This window comes from Tursiops truncatus, chromosome X (genome assembly GCF_011762595.2).
Source record: "Tursiops truncatus isolate mTurTru1 chromosome X, mTurTru1.mat.Y, whole genome shotgun sequence".
NCBI classification, from domain to species: Eukaryota; Metazoa; Chordata; class Mammalia; order Artiodactyla; family Delphinidae; genus Tursiops; species Tursiops truncatus.
In genome coordinates this window covers 84,858,356-84,878,691 of record NC_047055.1, presented here as the reverse complement: position 1 = coordinate 84,878,691, position 20,336 = coordinate 84,858,356, and the positions used below count along the sequence as shown (strand labels likewise).

At 39.4% G+C, this 20,336-nt stretch overlaps 1 pseudogene; it reads right to left on the bottom strand.

Moving 5' to 3' along the window:
* Nucleotides 1–10,090: 10,090 nt before the first annotated feature.
* On the bottom strand, nucleotides 10,091–11,019 carry LOC117310206 (centromere protein V-like protein 3; annotated as a pseudogene).
* Nucleotides 11,020–20,336: the final 9,317 nt, after the last annotated feature.

Here is a 20,336-nt window from a genome sequence, read left to right as displayed (position 1 = left end):
GCTCAGCGGCCCTGGCTCACGGGCCCAGCCGCTCCGCGGCATGTGGGATCTTCCCGGACCGGGGCACGAACCGGTGTCCCCTGCATCGGCAGGCAGACTCTCAACCACTGCGCCACCAGGGAAGCCCTGTCAGATTCTTAAAAGTGGGGAATGAGTGACTGAGTTGTGAGAAATGCTAACCCATCTTATGCCCTGTGGTGTGGACTGCTGGCTACAATGAAGGATGACACTGAAAATGAGTAAGAATTCCCCTCTCTATTGTACCTCATAGCGCAATAGAGAACTTTACTTGGCACCTAATACACAGCAGCCAAATTATGGTACCGACTTTACTAATTCCAGATTGGAAGACAGGTTTCAACAAACATTCAATGATGCTTACTATATTTCAGTCTGGATTTCCTGGGTGAGGCCGATGCATGCACAGGACAGCATAAAAACAGGACTGTAGGAGGTGAGTAAGAAGTCTTTACCCAGTACCGCAGGAAGAAAAAGATTAATTCATATAGATTGAAAATGAGCGGCCAAAGGAGTAGGAGGAAAACCAGGAGAGTTATCTCCTTGTGAGTGTGAAAATGTTCACTTATATTGGCAGTTTCACTAATCATTAGGTTGATGAATTTAATTCTGCCAGGATTTAATTCTTTCAAAATTCTATTATGAATTTAAATTCTAAAATTAAATAATACAGTTGTTAGGCTTGCATGAATTCAACAGTTTATTCACCCGACAAGGATTTATTAAAGACTCATTGTGTATAACACCGTTTGTATTTGGGAAAGTTTCGGTAAGTCATCTAAGGTGCTCTCACCCTGAGGCCATATTAGTGGATAGGATGATACCAAATTGTCCAAGATTCATTAATAAGCAAATAAGTCAGGAGTGGAAGATCTGGAGGGTTCTAAACACCAGGCTGAGGGGTGGGCAAGTGTGATCAGTAAAAAGGCTTAACTTGGTCAGGGACACAGTGGTGTAGTCAGTTCTCATCACTAGTGGTCCATGCAATTTACATTACCCCAAGCTCCCACCTATAACAGTGTCATCACTTTTAATTCAGAACTCAAATGTACACTGCCCCCTCACTCTGCTGTCACTTCCATGGTGCCTTCTCTTTCCTGACTCACTATAGAGAAAAGTTGTTGGTTTCAGGCCTATTGGTTTCAGAGCAGCAATTTTGAGATCTAACTTAACACTTTACAGGGCTACTCTTCCCTGATGGGTTCCTAGATTTTGCACGTGTGAACCCTATCAGAAAACATAATGCATGTCTCATCAGGAAGGACAAGTATAACTCAGTAAGTATAATGTAAGCGAAATGTCATAGTGAGTGGATGAAGGTCTGGTTTTGGAAACAGACAAACCTGGATGTGGGTCCCAACTCCATCACTTACCACCCAAGTTACCTAACATCTTTCAGCTTGTTTCCTCATCTGTAGAAGGCAGGCGGTGGGTATTGAAAAATACCTCTCAGAGTAGTTGGGAAAGAAAACAATCCACATATTGAGATGATCTGTTTATGTTTCTGTATTGTTAGACTGTAAGTTCTCAGAGTGTAAGGACCTTTTCTGAGTCATCTCTGTGACCTGAAGATTCCCAGAAATATGTCCAGCCCAGTATAGCCACTCTGTCTAATTTCTCATGCCATTTTTCTGAACCAGGTTTCAGCTGCTTCTGCTCCGAAGTGACAATGCTTATCTTGAAGATTCCTTCTTGCATATCTTGGAGTTTCTTTCTTGTGTCCTAGAGGTCTATGGAAACTTTTCATGTGCCAACATTGATGGTCATCTCCACAGACGAAAGTATATTTTGCTCCATTGTGACTTTTGCTGTCATTTGAGTTAATGAGCTACACTTGGATGGAGCTGAGCCAGAAACAATTTGTCACTCTCTCTGCCATGTTAAATTTTATACACAGATGATTCAAGAGCAGGCTGGAGGCCTTTTAGAGGTGTATGACTTTATTACCAGAAAGGTTGGAGGCATGTGAACAGCAGCAGCTTCTTTTACTCCATCTGCCAGGGGCACTCTTATAATATCCCTGTCAGAGCCCTAATCCCATTGCACTGTAAACAGTAGTAACTTGTCTATCTCACAATTGTGACCTTCCAGAGGAAAGGAAATGTATTTATTCCTCTTTTTATTCCCAGCACCCATGACAGGTTCCTGGTACCTAGAGGACATTTGATAAGTGCTTCTTGAATAAATGAATGAGAGCTTTTGTGAATTTTATACAACTATGCAGAGGGGATAACAGGCTAAGAGTATTCCTAAAACAATCTTAATGTCACACAACTTGCAAGTGAGAGAGGCAGAATTCCATCCCAGTTCTGCCTAAAGCAGGAAGCGTGCACTCTTTGTTGTATTGGTTTTACTAGACTCTGGGACTCCCTACAGCTTAACTTGGCCACTTTCCATGCTACTCAGAATTCAGAATTCATCGTTGTTTAGGATGGACCTTGTGTCCAAAGCTGGTTCATCGATCAGATTATTCCTGTAACAAGTATTTATTATTCATTTAAAATGACTAGGCACCCCTGCAAAGACAAGGGTTAAAACTATAGAGAACAGAGCACCAAGCATAGTAGAGTCTCTGCATTGGTCCAATACGCCCAAAGATGACGGTGACTGCCTGGAGTAAGGGAGTAAGACCAGTGGTGTGCTGTAGGCAGCTCATACCAACTCAGAGCAGATGATTAAAAATAAATTATTTGAACTTACAATAAATTAATTATATAAAAAGGTAAAAATACTCAAAACTTATTGCTTCCTAATTATTTTATTACATTTTACTATTATCTATGTTCTTGAAGTTATTTATATCTTTTGTATCTGTATTGTGGAAATGTTATATAATGGTATGCAACTGCATATCTCTACTTAGATATGTATCCAGTGCCTTTACATTGGTAGCTGGAAACAGGCCATGATGAGGGTATTTACAGCACACTATAGACATCAGGAAATCAGGGTTTGATCGATTGTTATGTTGATTGTCTAGAATTAAGAAAGTGATGTAAAATATGTTTTTGTTTTTGTGGGGAGTCTTTGTTTGTTTTCTTTGTCTGTGAGACTTGGGGGATGTTAGTTCCCCAACTAGGCATTGAACCCAGGCCTACAGCAGTGCAAGTGCCAAGTCCTAACCACTGGACCACCAGGGAATTCCTTAAAATATATTAATGCAGATTAAATTTAAATGTGTTTTGTTTCTGTAGCCATTACATTGTGAATAGAATAGCACACAGAATTGAGGAACTAGTCTTTTAGTATTTGAAAAACTACTGTGGAATTCAGTAAGGAAGTCGTGGAAGTCATTAATGAATTAGTGAAGTTCTGATATAGGTCTTCACCTCTGTTTGAGTTTTGTCTCACTAGTTAACATAAACAACTTAAAAACCAAAATTCATGTCAGAACTACACTTGGAGAGACACATGTTAAGTATTTACCAGTATTTATTGGGTCAATACCCTTAACTCCCCCCCCTCCCACCACACACACACACACAAAATAACCTGGCCTCCCAGCACTGACTAGTGGTTCCAGAGCAGTGTAGGTGACATCGGAAGAGATGATTAGAGAAAATGAGCCATAAGGTCTTGAAGCAAGGGGTGGGGGTTGGGTACAAATGGAGGAGGAAGGAGAAAATAATGAAGAAGGGGAGGAGTTAGGCCGTTTCTATGAGTAAACCTGTGTGAGAATATATATCTAATGTTTACTTTAGATTTGTTTGTTTACAAACTTCAAAACATATTCTATACAGATCCAAATATATACATGTACACAAATGTACACACACAGATAGATTTCAAGCATATAAATATGATAGATGTAATGAATTTTATTTAATTTTTAAATAAGTTAAAGCATAGACATGGCAGCTTTTACAGTAAATGTTCAAGAATTTTCAAAAACACTGGTTGGTTCTTTCCCCACATTTTGTACTCAAATGGTAAATACATTTTTCGGAATTTCTTACCATTGGCAAGAAATAGCTATATTTTAATTTTCATACTTTCTGAATAAGTTTGAATTTTATGAAAAGCCAGTAGTAGTTCTACTTCAATGTCTGGCACATTGTGGGTGCCCTTAGTTTATATATACATAGATATTTATTGAATACTGATGTATCAGATGCTGTACTGAGCACTTGGGCTTTAGAGAGAACTGGTTCGGATCCTTACCCTCAACATGCTTGCAGAGAACAACAAACAAATACAATTTATGATCGGATATTGAGGCCAGAAGTCTGTTCCTCATGTGCATCACACTCTCTACAACTTCTAAGACATCATATATATTATTCCTTTCCCTGGAAAATTCTAGTTCCATTTTACACCTGACCAACTCCTGTTTACTTCTTATGTCTCATATGACAAGTCTCTTTCTTTGAAAGTCTATAGCTTGCCCCCATCTTGATCTGTGTTATCAGGACATGTTGAATTCCCCCATCACTGTGAGCACCTACCAGAGTTTGTTGTAGTTTCTGTCTCCTCCAACAAGCTGCAAGCTTGGCAAGGACTGAGACCAGGTATAATCCCAGAGCCTATTTCAGGATGTCAATGAAAAAATGTCGCTTGCCATATCAAGAAACAAAAGATGTTGCAGCCATCAAGCCACTATATTACAACCACCCCGACGGTGAACCCTGAGGGAACTCAGGATATAAACAGGATGCCCACCATCAAGCCATCAACCACTGCATCCACCCCGCAACAGTGCACCCTCAGGAGACTCAAGATGAGAAAGCACAGGATATTGGCCCCAGATAGCTGAGGTGCATATCAAAGGAATGATTTCATTGAGCCCAGAATTTTGAATCTTCCCATACATAGAAAAGCACTAAATTCATTAGCTTGAGATGTCTGGTTTTCTTTAATCAACAGTAATCTTTTGAGGTTCCAAACTACCTGGCCTTGTTGCAAAAGCTCCTGTATGTCCTGGCTCCTCCCTTACCTCTTCAGAGCTGTCCCTCAGAGCTATCTGAGAGGCTGTGTCCCGGGGTTAAGTCCTCAGTTTTGTCCGCCAAATAAAACTTAATTCTCAACTTTTAGGTTGTGCATTTTTTTCAGTCGACAAGTACATACCACACTAGTATTAAAAAAAGGCACTATGACAGCTGGAAGTCTGAGTTTATAGGGTAAGGATAAAAAGCAGATAGAAATAATGCATCCACGTCAATTTCTTATTCACATGTCACAGGCAAAGGTGGATGAATAGACATGGCTAAGGACTGGAAATTTATTGATAGAGGTTCTTTTCTTAAGATACTAAATAGTACAAGATCTTATTCAGAAAAAGAAAACTGAAAATAGAATCTGGGAGCAATTATTTTATTAAAGATTTCCTATTTCATGAGAAGAGACACACAGAAAGAGACAGGTATTCTTTTTCTGCTTGACACTGTTTTTCCTGGTTGTAATTCCTGGAACAGTTATTGTAGAGGAAAGCATGCCACCCACTGGGGTTCTTTCCCAGAGACTCTGAGAAAGAAAGCTTCACCCATTCCCTTTGAATTTCTCAAGTGTTGCAACAAAATCATCCAGTAATGTGACATTACTTACAATGTCCACCGGAGGGCGATATGCTCCTACTGATACCACCTGTTGCATAATCTGCGAGGACTAACTTTAGTTACTTATAGTATTAAGAATACATAATAAATTAAATAAGTAAAATAAAAGACGCCCCTTCGATATATGTAAAGACATAGAGGAAAAGATGTAAATGGCACCAATCCTGCCCCCACTCCCATTTCCTTACCCATGGTTCCAGGGTAGACTATATTCTCAGGGGTCCTGGAATGCTTCTGTTCCACACTGATGTGTGACACAGGGCACAGAGTTAATGGTTTCGCCTGGAGTATAGCTGGTCTTCTTAGGTTCCTTTGTATCTCATCCTGGAGAGAGGACAAGATTAGGAGATGAATATTATTATTGTAACCATTTTAGAGATGAGGACCCTGAAACTGAAGCCCAGAGAAGTTTATTATCTGGTCCAAGAATAGGGGCCTCATCTCTGTGCTCCCACAGTACCCTGTTCTTTCCCTAGCCACACTCTGTTGTAAGCTGACTGTTATTTGTCTTTCTCATCCACTAGATGGAAGTAATAGATGCCTAGGGACTGCATTTTTTTAAAAAATGCAAATGGTTTTCTTTATATATATAAATTTATTTATTTATTTTTGGCTGCACTGGGTCTTTGTTGCTGTGCATGGACTTTCTCTAGTTGTGGTGAGCGGGGGCTACTCTTCATTGCAGCGAGCAGGCTTCTCATTGAGGTGGCTTCTCTTGTTGCAGAGCATGGGCTCTAGGCACACAGGCTTCAGTAGTTGTGGCACGCGGGCTCAGTAGTTGTGGCTCGCAGGCTCTAGAGCACAGACTCAGTAGTTGTGGCACATGGACTTAGCTCTGCGGCATGTGGGATCTTCCCGGACCAGGGCTCGAACCCGTGTCCCCTGCATTGGCAGGCGGATTCTTAACCACTGCACCATCAGGAAGTCCCTGCATTTTAAAAAAATTAGTAAAAATTTAAAAAGTTTATTTTATTGAATTATGATTTGATTTACAATGTTGTGTTAATTTCTACTATGTAGCAGAGTGATTCAGTTATACATATACACATACATTCTTTTTCATATTCTTTTCCATTATGGTTTATCACAGGATATTGAATGTAGTTCCCTGTGCTGTACAGTAGGACCTTGTAGTTTATCCATCCTATATATAATAATTTGCATCTGTTAATCCCAAACTCCCAATCCATCCCTCCCCCACTCCCCTCCTCCTTGGCAACCACGTCTTTTCTCTATATTCATGAGTCTGTTTCTGCTTTGTTTCATTTGTGTCATATTTTAGATTCCACATATAAGTGATATCATATGGTGTTTGTCTTTCTCTGACTTACTTCACTTAGTACGATAATCTCTAGGTCCATCCATGTTGCTGCAAATGGCATTATTTCATTCTTTTTGATGGTTGAGTAGTGTTCCATTGTATATATATACCACATCTTCTTTATCCATTCATCTGTTGATGGACATTTAGGTTGCTTCCATGTCTTGGCTATTGTAAATAGGGCTGCTATAAACATAGGACTGCATGTATCTTTTCGAATTATGCTTCTGTAGGGACTGCATTTTGTTCACTGCTCTATCCTAGCATGGAGAGCAGTGCTAGGCAGCTAGTAGGCATAAAATGGAGTAAAGCTGGAGAGATAATAAGGTATGAGGTGGGGTAGGATGAGGTTCTATCTGACGTGATTCCTCTGTTAGTGGCTTGGATGAATGAAGACAGGAGTATGTCTGAGAGGAAAGAGAATAAATGATGTATGTTGTCTGATGAGTCCATTAAATGGGGAAAGAGCATCTAGCATCCTGCAGACTTGTAGCCTATTACTTCTTCTATCCCATCACTGGACTGCTCTGACTCTCACTTTAAGTGGCCAAAAATGGCACCTGAGAGAATGTATATTAAATTATCTGGATCCTAGAGCCAACTACAATCATGATCATTGATCCTTCTTTTCAATGCCCTGATATAATAACAGCAACAACACTAGCAGATTCTTATTGCGTGCTTGCTAGGTGTCACTCATTGTGCCAGGAGATTATATGCATGACCTCATTTAAACCTCACAGTGAAGTTGAGTGTGGGTTTTTCCAGATTTTACAAAGCCAGACATCAGTAGGTAGAAGACTTGGGATTTCAGCCCAGGCCCAAATGCCAAGTCCTTGCTCTTTCCTTGAAGTAAGAGATGCCTAAATCATGGCACATAGACCACTGTAAGTGTCCACAATGACTTTAATGGTACATGGATGAACATCTCATATACAATTTTAAAGTATATTATATTTTTTGTGCAATAGAAGAGAAGACAGCTAACACATGAAGAAATATTGTGGCCTTCTTCGGAGGCAGGGGGAAAAACATTGACATCACACAGCCTGTGCAAGACCCTTTAAATACTCCCTTGAACACCTCTGTCCTTTCCCCACTGGGTCTAAGCTGCTTATCGCTTCTCTTTCCCTCCAATTCCCCATCCCCAAACACCTGGGAGGTCATCCACTTGCCCCAACAGCTTGTCCAGTGTCAGGTTCTAGCACTTTCTCTCATCCCTTTTCACCAGCACAACAGTTCTCGACTTTCATTCTCACACCAGCCCAGGACACATACGTTGTATGCCAGCTTAACAATGCTGTCTGCAACTCCTGAACATGGGTTTTTAACCAAATAAACTCATGAATGATTTGCACACGGCATAGAGAAGGAGAAAATAGTCAACATTCACTTTGAAAGAAAAGTCACTCTGAGGAAAAGAGAAAAATCATATATACACATTTCTTTGTACAAAAACACTAACATGATAGAAGCATGAAGTCTTGAACCACTTTTTTTCTTTCTCTCTCTGGATCCCATCCATGCAATGGAATGTCATATAGGTGTAACTCTAAGTGCAATTTAGTATTTTCTGACCACCAAGATGATGGAATCTCCTGGGGCATATATGTAAGTTAATGTTCTCCCTCCCTTTCTACATTTTCTAGCTCAACTCAACCTCTAAATGGTGAAGAGACAAGCTATTCCAAATAACAAAGGAGGAAGCTTGTGGAGTAGGGGGACATGTTAGAGAAACCAGGTCATAAAATCCCTCCCTCCAGTTTGGGGTGGGAGATGACGAAAAAATGAGGCATAGGGATTGAAGGATGATAGCTTCTCTGTGTGATGGCACAGTCATGTTACTCACAATTATACATGGAAACATATCCACTTAGTTGGGTTTTATTTATTAAAAAATAAATTTAAATGCTTTTATTATTATTATTATATTTTTTGGCTGCACCATGTGCAGCTTGTAGGATCTTAGCTGCCTGACCAGGGATCGAACCCGGGCCCTCGGCAGTGAAAGCAAGGAGTCCTAACCACTGGACCGCTAGGGAATTCCCCTGAGTTGGGTTTTAATTTGTTGATAAGTCAAGTTAAGCAATTCAATGCATATTGTATGCCCATCTAATGAAACATATGTACAGAAGAGAAACAGCAAGAAAATGACAAATTGAAAGAACTCCAGACACTTTTACCTAAGTGCTAGAACACTGAAGATCTTTATTGGAACTTTACTCCTATGAAATATTATTACCTCAGTGAAAAGCTGGAAAAAAAACTAAACATCCATCAGAAGTTGGTTAAATAAGTTATGGAAGAGCCATATTTTAAAATTCTATGAAGCCATTAAGTGATGATGTTTATACATATCATTTGGCATGAAAAGACACTGACCACCTATTGTTTGATAAAAATCTCCAGTATCAAGAAATTACGTATAAATTAATGCTGATTTTGTCGTATACAACATAGTAATACATATTTTCTACTTATTAAGTATTTATTTCTGAATACTTAACACATGTACAAGATAGGAATTTCAGAACATCAAACGGGGCATACAGTGCACAGATATCTCTCACTCTTCTGTCTCCCTGTCCCCCTACCCAGAGACAGATTCCAAAAGAAAACCAAGCAAAATGACAGCATCATTTGAAAAATAAGCACAATGAGGTATGTAATACTAATAAATCTTAAACATAGTATATAAAAATACATTAAATAAACAATGTAGCTGAAAATAACACCTATGTCTAAGTAGCGAAAATGTGAGTGCTGACCTAAAACACACACAGGGATAAGCAATAGAAAACGTCCTAAAAATGTTTAGGAAACCGTTTGGATATAGTGGTCCTTTGTACCAGATGCAACTGCTAAAAACAATCCTGTTCACAATAGCGCCATAACCGTACAGTACATATGAACAATCTGCAAATGATTTGTGAGAACTGGGTGATGTAAAAGACGATTTGAAAAAGTAGAGCCACTACTTGCTGATTGGACTTGCTGATTGGAAAATTATCATTAGCGTTGTACCCAGACAAATGTGTGCTTAGGTTTTTTGTTTTTATTGTCATTATGAACAAGTCCATTGGAAAACACTGGTGGGGCAGGGGTAGAAACTTGGCGCGACATCACGGGTTCACCAGTCCAGAAACAGACCTCTGTCACACACTGTCTTTGACAAGCACTGAGGTGGTTCCCTCGTGTTTCAGGTGTGTTGCGGGCCCAGTGCCTGCCCCTCTTCGGGAAGAGAGGCAGGGGCTCACTTGGTAGACCCACCCTGGACGGCTCTGTGCTCCTTCATGACCCCCGCCCCCCGCAATCGCCACTGTTGAACTCCTCGACGACCACGCTGCACACGGTGCTCGCGTCCAGGCAGTGCGTGCCCGCGTCCAGGAAGTGTGAGGCGACGCTGTAAACTCTGGGGTGAGAGACTAACGCGTGGAAACTCTGCACCCTGCACCTGCTGCAGAAGCTGTGCAGAGCTGGGTGGGTGTGGGATTGGTACATCATGATGCTCCTGGCGCCCAGGAAGAGCATGAAGCGTGAGACTGGGACAAGGAAGTGTGGGTGCTGCTTCTTCCTGCACAGCCTGCAGCTGCAAACCAGAACTCACAGGTTTGCAGGGGTCCAGGCTCAAATTTAACCGTGCGGCAGTGGTTCACCCACAGTGTAGTTCACCAGGCCTGGGGACTCGAAGGTGTCCAACAAACTTGGCCGTATGCATGCAGCTGAGGCCTCACAGCTTCCCCAATGTCTCCAGCGCTCTGGCTGCGTGCCCAGGTGTATCTCGTTGAGGGGGATACGGAGGGTGCTGGCAGCTTCGGGGCTTGTGGCACACCTTTGGAGCCCGCCTCCTGGGCCCGCCGCCACCAGCGCTTCTGCTGAATCCTTACCAGATCCCACCTGGCCGCCGCTGGCCTCCTCCCCGCGCGTGGCTCCCCACCCGGATTTGGATAGGTGGGCACCGCGTGTCCCTGACCGGATGGCTGCACAGGCGGCGGCAGGATCCCCGGTTTCCTTTTGGACCCGCGGCTGAACGTTCGCGCTGCTCCTCACTCTGCCCAAAGTGCCTGCAGCCTTCAAGTGTGTGCCCCACGGCCCCTGGTTTCCCAGTAAGTTACTGAGCAGCCTCATTGCATCAGCCTGATTGACCACTTGTGCTGTGAAGAGACCCTTCCCTTGCCCCTATGAAACAGCCTTTACTGGCCTGAAATTCTGGCTGAGCCCATCAGCTGCTTCTTCTCCTAACTACTGTTTTCTATTGTCGATGCAAATCAGCAGCCTAACCTTAAAATATTGAAACACTGAAAATACTGCAGACCTTTTAGCTAGCATGCAGCAGCAGGCAGAACAGTTCAAAATAAGCATTGTTCACCTAGTAGAGTCAAACTGAGGTATACAAAAAGACTTTCTGTGTAGTGTGTGAGTAGTTGTGCTAAAGTTGGGAGTAGTAAAGATGATGACTCACAATACTGTGTTACAACACACCAGTGGATCCATAGAGAAACTGGATGTTAACCTCAATATAGGACAAAAAGTCACTTATTTAAGTTCATTCTCTAAGAACAGGAAGTAAAAGAAGAAACAATACATTAATTTGTCCATCTGTACCAAGAACAAATTAACAGCTCTGGGAAGCATAGATAGGAAGCTGAACCGTTCTCTGGAGATTGATGTGATCATTGGGCATGGCCAGAGGAGAGACCCCACAGAATGAACATAGATCCTCTTCCCTGAGGTGTAACAGTTAAACAGTGAGGAGTCTTCAAAAAATTACTTCCTGAATTAAGTAGTGACACCTACACATATTGGCTGCAAGCAGAGATGCACAAATCCACCCACAATCTAAATTCAGTCATTCTTAACATTTTGTCATATACACATATCTATATGCATGCATATATGTATGTAGTTTTTCAAAAACATTTTTAAGTAAGATACACATATCAGTGCCATTTCGTCTCTCAGTACTTCAGCACTCCTGGCCTAAGAATAAAGACATAATTTATAGCCACAATATCATTATCACACCTATAAGTCAATGATAATTTTCTAATTTTATCTAACTTCCAGTGTAATAGGGAAGACCTTTTGTATTCTATTACAAGTTAATCACTAAAGGGATGTTGCCTATAAAGCTTAAATTATACCTAATGGTCCATCTCTGGGAACCCTGCCTCCCAGGTAATGAGTGTTAAGCTAAAATACCTTCGTTTAGCTCATAGGAAATGTCCTGACCAGGCCCACCTGTGAATGGCTGTGCAAAGGAACAAATTAACACATCCCCTCCGGAGTCTGGCTGGAACCAGGGCTTTACCCCCTCCCCTTTTAGTATAAAAGAAGCCTGAATTTTAACTCAGGGAAGGTGTTTCTTTGGGACACTAGTCCACTATCTTCTTGGTCTGCTGGCTTTCCGAATAAAGCTGCTATTCTTTGCCCCACCCAACAACTCATCTCTCAATTTATTGGCCTGTCGTGCGGTTAGCAGCACAAGCTTGACCTCAGTAACACCAGTATATATTTTCAATTTCCAAATTGTTTCCTAAATGTGTTTTTAAAATTTCCCCCCTCAACACAGGATCTATTAAAAACCACACATTAAATTTGGTTATGTCTTATTAGTCTGTTTAATCTAGAACAATCTCACCACCCTTTTTTTCTCCATGATACTGATTTTTTTTTTAACAGACCAGGTCAGTTACCTGCTGATTTTACCTGATTGCTTCCTTGTGGTGTCATTTAGATTGTTCTTCTACCCAATTTATTTCCTATACAGCTAAAACTCAGGGCTAAAGGTTTGATTAGATTCAAGTTACACATTTTGGCAAGTATGTTGTTTTGGCAGATGTTGTTGCATACATCATACTGCATCATATCAGAGGTTCATGATGTCAAGTTATCCCAGTAGTAATGATACTAAATGTTATTCTTCGTTAAAATGATGATTTCCAGGTTTCTCCATTGTGAAGGTACAGTTTTTACTTTGCAATAAACAAGTAATCTGAGAGGTGTTATTTTGACACTGTGTAACTATCTTGTTCCTTTCCAACCCTTTGCCTAATGGTTTAAGAATCCATTGGTAACCTTTGATTGAACCAATTATTTTATTGTTAAATTACAAAATAGTGATTTTCTGATTCTAGATTTCCTTCTACTTTTATTAGCTTTCATTCATCCATAAAGATGAGCTTTCTCTCATCAGCTGCAGATGGACTATTTCTCCTTTAAAGGCAGGGTATGTACTTTATTCTTTACTCTGCAAACTGATAATTATAGGTAAAGAGTAGGAGTAATATTCTAATTCAAAAAGATACATGCACCCCAATGTCATAGCAGCACTATTAACAGTAGCCAAGACATGGAAGCAACCTGAATGTCCATCAACAGATGAATGGGTAAAGAAGATGTGGTGTATATATATATATACAATAGAATTTTATTTGGCCATAAAAAAGAATGAAATAATACCATTTGCAGCAACATGGATGGACCTAGAGATTATCATACTAAGTGAAGTAAGTCAGACAAAGACAAATATCACATAATATCACTCATATGTGGAATCTAATTTCTAAAAATGATACAAATGAACTTATTTACAAAACAGAAACAGAGTCACAGACACAGAAAACAATCTTATAGTTACCAAAAGGGAAGGGGGAGGAGGGATAAATTAAGAGTTCGGGATTAACAGATACACGCCACTATACATAAAATAGATAAACAACAAGGATTTAGTGTATAGCACAGGGAACTATATTCAATATCTTGTAATAATCTATAATGGAAAAGAACCAGAAAATATGTATAAATGAATCACTTTGTTGTACGCTGAAGCTAACACAATATTGTAAATCAACTATTCTTCAATAAAATAAAAATAAATAAAAATTTAAAAAGAGTAGCAGTAATAGTTATCTCCAATTACTGAAAATTATTCCCTCTCTCTGTCTCTTTCTCTCTTTTCCTCTGGGTATTATTTTGCACTCATGGATTTTTATTTATTCAGTAATTTACAGTCAATTTTTTAAAGTTTAAATTGTCCCAACTTTGGCCCATGGGAACCCTTTCAAACCAGCTCCTTCCTGTATCCTTTTGCATTTACCCATTAATCTTTGAGCACTTCCTTGTTTTCCAAATCAACTAGATGCCCCAGGCTCTCCTTGGACTTTTACTATCCTGGCCCTGGAATTACACATTTCTACAAAGAGCTCTGGTTTCTTTTAGTGGAGCATTATATTCAGAACAATGCCTGGGTACATCATGGCACACTTTTTACTACTGAACTTTTTATTGTGGTAATTATAGATATGCATACAGTTGTAATATATAACATGGAAAGATTCCTTGTACCCCTTACCCAATTTCCCCCAATGATAGCATTTTGCAAAACAATAGTATGACAACTAGGATATTTTTATTCATAAAATCCATCAGATTTCCCCAGTTTTATGTATACTCTTTTGTGTGTGTGTGTATTTATTGATAGTCCTATAGTATAAGCCTGACAGTTGGCTTTTCTTTTTGTAATGCAAGTACCTGACTTAAGCTTTGATTGTCTAGGCATCCACTTCAAAGAAGCATTCACTTCAAAGGTGGCTATCTCAATAAACACAGTTGCCACCTATGTGACTACATAAAGAACCTGGCTGAACCCCATAGTCACCCCAAACTCCTTTTAGAGATCTTGGATGATTTTTATAACTGACCATTTGGGCCGCTTGTCTTTTTTTCTTCCCGACCTTTAAATTCCCATTCCTATGTTTTAAATTCACCAACATAAAGTGCAGACAAAAAAATGTTTCTTGCCATTTCAGTAAACAACAAATGTTGCCCACGACCAAGCCATCAGCCACTGCAGCCAACCCCCCCCCTCCGCAATGGTGCACACTGAGGGGAATTCAGGATGGAGAAAAACAGGATACTGGCCCTAGATAGTTAAGATGCATATATATCTAAGGAAAAATTTCAGTGACCCCAGTTTCTTGCATCTTCCCCTACATAGAAAAACACTAAAATCAACTTGAGATGTCTGTTTTTGTGATTAGCAGTAATCTTCTGATGATCGACTATATATTTTTTTTTCAGCAAAAACTCCTATATATCCCGGCTCCTCCTTTACCTCTTCAGAACACTTCCTCAGAGTTGAGAGGCTGTCTCCCAGGCAATAGTCCTCAGTAATTTCCCTGAGTAAAACATAACCATGACTTTTAGGTTGTGTGTTTTTCTTCCAAAGACAAGAGGGAGCCCATAAAACACAAGGTCCCCCACTCTAGACCTCTAAAAGCAGAACCCCGGATCTTGCCCTCTCTCTCTACCTGTGACCTTGCTGTGTGGCCCCAGGTGTGCTATGTCATTTCCAGGACCTGTAAGTAATAAACCTTCTTTTCAAAGTTTCTTGATGGTTATTGCTGAGTGTGTCTTGTGATTATAATAAGAACCACAAGGGCCAGTCCAGCCACAACATTGATTATTGATAGGTTGAGACCAGCACAAAACAAGTTCTATGCAATTATATCACATATATAGGTAAGTATCCCATCATCACAATTATTAACCACTGGTATGATAAATCTGTTTAATATTTCTAAATTTTGTCATTTCCAAAATTTGATATAAATGAAATCAAACAATATGTAGCTATTTGAGATTGGCTTTTATTCACTCAGCATAATACTCTGGGTAACGTCCAAGTTGTTGGGAGTATCAATAGTTCATTCTTTTTATTGCTGAGCAGTATTTCATGGTGTCTGTTTTATACAGTTTGTTTAAAAATTTACCTGTTGAAAGACATCTGTGATGTTTCCATTTTTTAGTTATCACAAATAAATCTTCTATGGACACTATGTACAGGTTTCTCTATGAACATAAGTTTTCTTTAAGATAAAGAGTTCATTTGCTGGGGTGTATGGTAGTTGTATATTTAGTTTTATAAGAAACGGCCAAACTACTTTCCAGAGTGGCTGTACAATTTTACAATTTTACCAGCAATGCATGTGATCCAATGATGTCTCCATATTCTCCCCAGTGTTTAGTGTTGTCATTAATTTTTATTTTAGCCATTCTGATAGGTGTGTAGTGATATCTCATTGTGGTTTTCACTTGCATCTTCCTCATGGTTAATGATATAGGACATCTTTTCATGTGCTTATATGCCATCTGTGTATCCTCATGTCTTTGTCCATTTTCTAATTGGGTTTGGTTGGGATATTTTTGTTTTGCATTTTTACTGTTGAGTTTTAAGAGTTATTTATATATTCTGGATAGTTTTTTGTTGGATATGTGGTTTACAAATATTTTCTTCTAGTCTGTTCTGATTTTTTCATCCTGTTTACAATGTGCTTTGCAGAGCAAAAGTTTTGGATTTTCATGACATCCAATTTATCAATTTCTCTTTTATTGATCATGACTTGCTGTCAGGCCTCAGAACTCTTTGACCCTAAACCCCAAAGATTTTCTTAAGTTTTATCCTCAAAGTTTTAAAGTTTTATATTTAAGTCTGTGATTCACTTTAATTTTTATATAAAGTGTTAGGTTTAGATTAAGGTTTCTTTTTTTTTTTGTCTATGGATGTCCAATGACTTCAGCACCATTTCTTTTTTTAGAACTATTTTATTTTATTTTATTAAAAATATTTTTTAGCACCATTTCTTGAAAAGGTTATGAAAAAACTGTTCTTCCTCTATTGAATTGTTCTTGCACCACTGTCAAAAACCAGATGAACATATTTGTGTGGGTCTATTTCTGGGTTCTCTATCCTGTTCTATTGATCTATGTATCTATACTCACACTAATACCACACAGTATTAAGTATTGTAGCTATACAGTGTGGCTTCATATCAGATAGACTAATTCCTTGCACTTTATTCTTCTTTTTCAAGATGATTTATGCTATTCTAAGGCCTGTGCCTTTCCATACAATTTTTTTTTTTTGCCACACCACACAGCATGCAGGATCTTAGTTCCTCATCCAGGGGTTGAACCTATGCCCCCTGCAGTAGGAGCACAGAGTCTTAACCGCTGGACCACCAGGCAACTCTTCCATACAAATTATTTTCTTCTCCAAAAAAAGCCTGAGAATTAGATGATTTATTTTCTTATTGTTATTTTTTTGGAACCTGGAGGGAGATGCCTTTTTTTTAATACATCTTTATTAGAGTATAATTGCTTCACAATGCTGTGCTAGTTTCTGTTGTACAACAAAGTGAATCAGCCATATGCATACATATATCCCCACATCCCCTCTGTCTTGAACCTCCCTCCCACCCTCCCTGTCCCACTCCTCTAAGTCATCGCAAAGCACCGAGCTGATAAATAAGCTTCTATATGTCTACAAAAACCTGGCTGGAATTTTAATATTGAATTGCATTAAAACTACAGATCAATTTGGGGAGAATTGATATCTTTACTATGTTGAATCTTCCAATTTCTGAACATGGTATGCCTCTCCATTTATTTAGTTATTCTTTGATTATTTTCATCAGTGTATTTTAATGTTCAGCATAAAAATACTGTACATGTTTTGTTAAATACATACCTAAGTATCTTAGTCTGTTTGGGCTGCCATGACAACTTACCATTGACTGGGTGGGTTAAACAACAGAAATTTATTTTCTCACAGTTCTGAATGCTGGAAGTCCAAGATCAGGATGTCAGCATGGTCAGGTTCTGGTTAGAGTTCTCTTCAAGTGCTTACATTGCATCTCCTCAGTGCATGCATGTGAAGGGGCAGGGGGAGATCTCTTCCTCTTCTTTTAAGGCCACGAATCTTACTGGATTAGGACTCTGAATTTTTGAACTCATTTAACCTTAATTACTTCCTAAAAGCCTCATCACCAAATACAGTCACATTGGGGCTTAGGGCTTCAACATATGAATTTGGGTGGGGACACAATTCAGGCCATAGAACTAAGTAATTCATTTTCTTTGGCATAATCGTAAATGGTATTGTATTTTTAATTTGGTTTCCACAAATTCATTGTCAGTATAAAGAAATGGGATAGATTTTAATGCATTGATCTTTTATACTGTGACATGGCTGACCTCACTTATACTAAATAGTAGGACGTTTTTGGTAGATTTCTTGGAATTTTACATGTAGACCATCATGTCATCTGCAAATAGAGACAGTTTTATTTTTCCTTCAAATTTTTATAATTTTTTCTTTATCTTGCCTTATTGCACTATGTAGAATTCCAGTATTATGTTGAATAAAAGTGGTGAGGGCATAAATCTTTGCCTCCTTTTCAATCTTAGAGGGAAAGCATTCAGTCTTTCTTCATTAACTATTTTGTTGGAAGTAGTTTTTTTGCAGATGCTCTTTACCAAGTTCAGGTAATCATCCCCTCTATTCTTAACTTGCTTAGAGGTTTGGTTTTCCCTCAATTTTTTTAAAAATTGAAATTTATTTGACATATAACTGTACATTTCAAGTATACAACATGGTGATTTGATACATTTATATAGTATAATATGACTGCCATTGTAGCAATAGTTAACACCTCTACACCATCACCTAATTATCATTTCTTTTTTGTGGTGGGAATAAATAAGATCTAGTCTCTTAGCAATTTAGATGATTATAACACAACATTGTTGTCTATATTCACTACACTGTAGATTAAATCTCCAAGACTTATTTATCTACTAGTTGCAAGTTTGTACCCTTAAACAACATCTCTCTCATTCTCCCCAATACCCAACCCCTGATAACCAACATTTTGCCCTATGTTTTTATGAGTTTGGCCTTTTTAGATTTCACATGTAAGTGACAGCATACAGCATTTGTCATTGTCTGATTTATCTCACTTAGCATAATGTCCTCAAAGTCCATCCATGTTGTCACAAATGGCAGAATTTCTTCTTTCTCATCGCTGAATAATATTCCATATTATTATCTGTCCATAGCAGACACACATCTTACATCTTCTTTATCCATTCATCCATTGATGGATACCTAGGTTGTTTCCATATATTGGCTATTGTGAATAATGCTACAATAAAGATGGGAGTACATATATCTCTTTGATATTCTGTTTTCATTTCCTTTGGGTATACAGCCAGAAATGGAATTGCTGGATCATATGGTAGTTCTATGTTTTAAGTTTTTTGAGGATCCTCCAGTAGACAGAACTTAGAGCAGTGCATCTCGTTGTTCATTTGACTTGAAGGAGAGATGGTCAGATATGTGATTATATCCCAATTCAAGGGCTATGGCCAGAGGTTTGGCTGGATGGTCAGGGATTTAGAAAGAACATAGAAAATTGTTGACAAGGAAATTTGGGGAAGAGGTATGTGAATAGACCTCTCTGAATGGGCAAAAAATACAAAATTATTTGTGTCCCTTGTCGATGTCCTCTTAAGCGTGACCTCAGCAAAGGATGATTTTAATAATCCACTGACACATTCTCTAAATACCAGTCAGCCTCCTTCACCAGCCACACCACAATCCCTGTCATTGTTTATTGGGCTCATGAACAAAGTGACCATGTTGTGAGGGAAGGACGTTATGCATGGTCCCAGCCACATGCACTTCCACTCACCAAGGTTGACCAGGCTGCAGCCACTGCTGAGTGTTCAATCTGCCAGAAGCAGAGACCAATGGTCCCCAATATGGCACCATTCCCTAGGGTGACCAGTCAGCTACCTGGTGGCAAGTTGATTAAATGGGACCCCTTCTATCATGGGAGGAGCTGTGTTTTGTTCTTACCAGAAGAGACACTTACTCTGGATATGGATTTACATTCCCTGCATGCGGTGCTTCTCCCAAAACTATCATATGTGGGCTTACAGAATTACTTATCCACTGTCATGGTATTCTACATAACAGTGCTTGTGCTTCTGATTAAGTTACTAACTTTTTAGCAAATGAAGTGCAGCAATGGGCCCATGCTCATGGAATTCACTGGTCTTACCATGTTTCAAACCGTGCTGTTCTATTTTGATAGAACAGTGGAATGACTCAGTTACAACTCCAGCTAAGTGGCAATATGTTGCAGAGCTAAGGCAAGTTTCTCAAGAAGGCTGTATATTCTCTGAATAAGAGTCCAATATGTGGTGCTGTTTCTTCCATAGCCAGGATTCATGGGTTCAGGAATCAGGGGGTGGAAATGGGAGTGGCAACACACACTGTTACCCCTAGTGACCCACTAGTAAAATTTTTGCTTCCTGTTCCTGTGACCTTATGCTCAGCTGGCCTAAAGGCCTTAGTTCCAAAGGGAAGAATGCTTCCACCAGGAGACACAACAATGACTCCTCTGACCTGTAAGTTAAGACTGCTGCCACACCACCTTGATCTTTTTGTGCCTCTGAATCAATGTAAAGAAGGGAGTTACTGTGCTGGCTGGGTGGCTGATCCTGACTACCAAGGGGACACTGGACAACTACTCTATAATGGAGGTAAGAAAGAGCATGTCTATTTTACATTTGGTAGTGTATATATGTCCATGCCA